The following is a 4,951-nucleotide window of genomic DNA, read 5'->3' as shown; positions in this document are numbered from 1 at the left end:
CTTAATAAGCTTACTATGCACCTGGCACCATACATCCTATCTAATAATAGAGAAACATGGTAATTAACTGTAACTTTGCTACCCTTCCCATTGGCTAATCAGTGAGATATGCAAATTAACTGCCAACCAAGATGGCGGCCGGCAGCCAGGCAGCTGAAGTGAACAGGAGGCTTGCTTGCTCCAGTGATGGAGGAAGCCAAGGTTCCCCGCCTGCCACTGCTGGCCTCTGAGCTGCAACTCTAAGAAACAATGTTGCAATTATAGAAGCTAAATAATCCCCAGAAACCTGCTTTCAGCCAGCTGGGCCTCAGAGCTGGAGTTGCAACAGTGTTACAATTATAGAATCCAAACAAACCCAGATACGTGCTTTCAGCAGCTGAGGTCTCAGAGCTGGAGCCGAGCCTCAGAGCTAAAGCCAGCTCTCAGCTCCAGTGACAGCCATAGAAGGTAAATAAATCCCAGGATAAAAAAAAAAAAAAAAAAAAAAAGGAGAGGTTGGGAGTTTTAGTCACCCGCCAGCCTGAAAACGGCCCTCAGCCCATCAGCCAGACTGACCAGGCACCCCAGTGAGGACCCCCACCCTGAAGAGGGTGTGACCAGCTGAAAACAGCCATCATCCCCTCATACAGGCTGGCCAGGCACCCAAGCGGGACCCCCACCCTGATCCGGGACACCCTTCAGGGCAAACCAGCTGGCCCCCACCCGTGCACCAGGCCTCTATCCTATATAGTAAAAGGATAATAGGCAAACTGACCCTAACAGTAGAAAGACTGGGAATGACTGGTCACTATGACACACACTGACCACCAGGGGGCAGACTCTCAATGCAGGAGCTGCCCTCTGGTGGTCAGGGCGCTCTCACATGGGAGGAGCTCTGCTCAGCAACAAGCCAGGCTGATGGCTGACAGTACAGCGGTGGTGGTGGTGGGAGCCTCTCCTGCCTCCTCAGCAGCACTAAGGATGTCCGACTGCAGTTTAGGCCTGCTCCCCACTGGCAAGTGGACATCCCCCAAGGGCTGCCTGCTGCCAGAGGGATGTCTAATTGCCATCCTAGGCCAAATCCCCCAAGGAGCGGGCCTAAGCCAGCAGGTAGTCATCCCCTGAGGGGTCCCAGACTGCAAGAGGGCACAGGCCAAGCTGAGGGTCCCCCCAGCCCCCCGAGTGCACACATTTTTGTGCACCGGGCCTCTAGTCCTATCTAATAATAGGCAAACATGGTAATTAACCATACCTCCGACACGCTTCCCATTGGCTAATCAGGGTGATATGCAAATTAACTTCCAACCAAGATGGTGGTCGGCAGCCAGGCAGCTGAAGCGAATAGGAGGCTTGCTTGCTCCAGTGATGGAGGAAGCCAAGGTTCCCCACCTGCCACTGCTGGCCTCTGAGCTGCAATTCTAAGCAACTATGTTGCAATTATAGAACCTAAACAAACTCCAGAAACCTGCTTTCAGCCAGCCGGGCTTCAGCTAGCAGGATTGCAACAGTGTTACAATTATAGAACCCAAACAAACCCAGATCCTTGCTTTCAGCAGCCCAGGTCTCAGAGCTGGAGCCAAGCCTCAGAACTAAAGCCGGCTCTCAGCTCCAGTGACAGCATAGAAGGTAAATAAATCCAAGAATTAAAAAAAAAAAAGAAAAAAGGGAGAGGTTGGGAGCTTCAGTTACCCGCCAGCCTGAAAACAGCCATCAGCCCCTCACCCAGACTGGCCAGGCACCCCAGTGGGCCCCCCCACCCTGAAGCAAAAAGATGGAGGCTAATTTACATACTGAAGGTGGGTGGCAGTGGGCAAGGCTGTCCGCAGTCTGGGACCCGGATCTGTGACCCTGCTTGGCGGGAGGCAGTGCTTGAGGCTGTCCGCAGTCTGGGACCCAGATCTGTGAACCTGCCGGGTAGGGGGCAGTGCATGAGGCTCTCCATGGTCCAGACCCGGATCCATGACCTGGCGGGCAGGGGGCAGTTCTTGAGGCTGTCCGCAGTCCCAGGACCCGGATCCGTGACCCTTCCTGGTGGGGCGGCAGCTCACATAGGGGCGGATCAGTAGGGTTGGGCAGGGCAAGATGCCTGGCTTCCACCCAGCCCCAGTCACTCTGGGCAGATGAGCAGCACAGAGAGCCTCTGGACAGGGGAGGCAGGCCGGCAGAGGGCGGCCTGTACTCCCCACTTGGCGGTGGTGACAGCTGTGAGCGCGCCAAGCGGAGCCTGCAGGCTCAGCTGAAGTAGCACCTGCAGGCCATCAGCGCCCAGGAGTGGCTGCGCAAGATCCGCCTCCTGGCCCAGAAGGTGCAGGATCGCAGGGACAGCCACCCTGGTGGGCCAGACTGACGTTCTCCTGGCCGCACTACGGGGGTTTGTGGATCTGCAAAGCCAGAGGCCTCCGGTGTGCATATCCCTCCCTGGCGTGCGAACATCCCAGTACACTGTCACCCTCCTGTGCCTACAACAGTTGCAAACCAAGGCATGCACAAGTCCCCCCCCCCCACCTCTCCACTGCACTTCCATCAACCCAGCATGCCTAACACCCCCACAGGATGTGCACACATCCCCTCTGATGCACTCACGTCCTTTAGAGAGTGTCTGGGTGTTCTGGGTGCTGAGGGTGGGTGCCTGTGAGATGACAGTGAGAGGGCGGAGTGGTGATGCCCTGTTCCCATGGAGGCCAGTGCAGCTACGAGATCACCTCTGGGGGGTTAATGCAGGTGCTGAGCCGGGAACAGGTGCAGATAGACACACTTGGTGGGCACGGGCGGCCCTCGCTGAGGTGCCTTCAGTCAGCGTTCAAGATCAAGAACCCAGAGGCGGAGAGGAATTCTGTCCTCTCAGTGAAACAGTGGTATAGTCGGGGCGACTGTAGAGAGGAATGTGCACTTTGGGTGCCAGCACCCATGAGCAAAGGCTGCCCTGACTGAGCCTCGCTTGCTTGGGGCCTAGCGCGCTCCTGCCGGGCAGCGGGTGATAGGACATGATTTTCCGAATTAGTGAGAGAAAAATGTTGATTCTCCTGCTGCCCACGGAGGTGGAAAGTGAAGTGGGGAGACGTGGGGAGTGAGCGAGGTTCCCTGTCTGGGGGTTCCAAATCTGCTGTTGGTTTCTTTCACCGCTGACTAGAGATATACAGGGTGTCCCCCCAAAATGTACGCACACTTTGAATACCTACTAATTCCAATAGTTTTAAGTATAAGAAAGAAACAACAATGGAGCTGTTATCTGTTAAAAGTGTGGGCACAAACAGGTAGTTGGACATTCCCTGAGGGGTCTCAGATTGGAGAGGGTGAAGGCCAGACTGAGGGACCCCTTTCCCACCCTACCCCAGTGCACAAATTTCATGCAACGGGCTACTAATTGATATTATAATGTAACTAGAGGCCCGATGCATGAAATTCATATAAGGGGCTTGGCCCCCTGCCCCCTCAGCGGCTGCCTCTGCCTTGGCCCTCATCCCCGTGGCTTTGTCTGGAAGGTTGTCTGGAAGGATGTCCAGTTTAATTAGCATATTACCCTTTTATTGTTATAAATTGACCATATTCCCTGTGCTGTACTTTACAATCCTGTGAATTTTTTGTAATCACCGATTTGTGCTTCTTAATCCGGTTACCTTTTCACCCACTTATTGCAATATCTTAATGTTTAAGATATTGAATCTGCTACAGTAAAAGATACATCCCCATTAAGGAATTGGTTCTATTTATTACAACCAGTTGTTCTTGAGGTTCCTATTGACTGAAGTCCCCTGACTTGGGCAGAGTATAGGGCTTTTGCTCTTATTACCAAGTTCTATGTATAGTGACATAAAAGAGACTCCCTAAATTTAAGAAGTGGGAGTGCTCCCAGTCCACATTCCTGGGTTTAAATCACATCATCACCCAATTCTTCTGACATTATTTGTTCTTACAATCCTCCTAATACTTTTAAAGTCACATATAAATCTCCACTCTTCCATTGTATTTGATTTTGGGGAGACTTGCTTGTGATATATAAAATGTTTTTTCCACCTGCCTGTAAACAATCATTCATACAATTTTAGTGGGATCCTTATATCCTATATAATTCTGTTCTACTTCTGATTTTCTGGGCAGAATTCTGTCCTCTATTCATATTATTTTCATATCCTGTATGTCAGGACCACAACTATTATGGACATTAAAATTACATCTGAATAGATTTTGGATAGCTTTGGAAGGTGGTTTTGCCTGTATCTATAATTATAACCTTGAAATTATGCTAATGATATATCTATCACACAACACAGAGTTGTTAAGATCAGTTGTGATCATCCCATGCATAAGACCAATTAACTTTCAAATATTAAAAATAGTTACACAGAAACCAGCAATGCTATACTGAATCTACTTTGTCTCCCTAAGTTTTGCTAGCACGTGACCAGAGAAGGAACCACATTTGCAGCTTACCCCTAGAGCAGATGGGGGCATGTTAGTGCTCAAACCAGGGCTCCTGCCTGGTATTTTAGGGAGTGTCTCACATTTTCTCGCAAACAAGTCTGCTCTGATTGACTACCACCACCACTATTGCTGTCTTCTTCTGGGCACTGGCACTAACGTGCCCATCTTTAGATTCTCCATTTGGGTCTGTATGAATGTATCACTGCTTCACTGGGTACCACAATCTCTTGCCATTAGCTCTGCACCATACATAGGAAACTGGAAGAGAACACACACCCTCTGAGTTACACTGTGTCACTGTAATGAGCAAATCATCTTAGAATACATCTTTAAGTCAGATTGCTTTTGCCCTCTTAATGTATTACCCATGTCTTAATAGGACTCAGGCACTGGGATGGAGGTCGCACGATGAGTGTTAATATTTTAGAAGTGCCTGCTCCTTAATGAGAAGTCTGGCTTTATGTAACTGGGTATAATTTGCTGTGACTAGCTCATTTTTTCACAGGATAAGGTGTCCCAGAGGACCCCTCAGCCACTTCCCTTAGATCTG

The sequence above is a fragment of the Myotis nattereri genome (genome assembly GCF_964212035.1).
Source record: "Myotis nattereri genome assembly, chromosome: 1".
Lineage (NCBI taxonomy): Eukaryota > Metazoa > Chordata > Mammalia > Chiroptera > Vespertilionidae > Myotis > Myotis nattereri.
The sequence above is the reverse complement of the archived record's forward strand: the minus strand, read 5'-3'. Positions refer to the sequence as shown.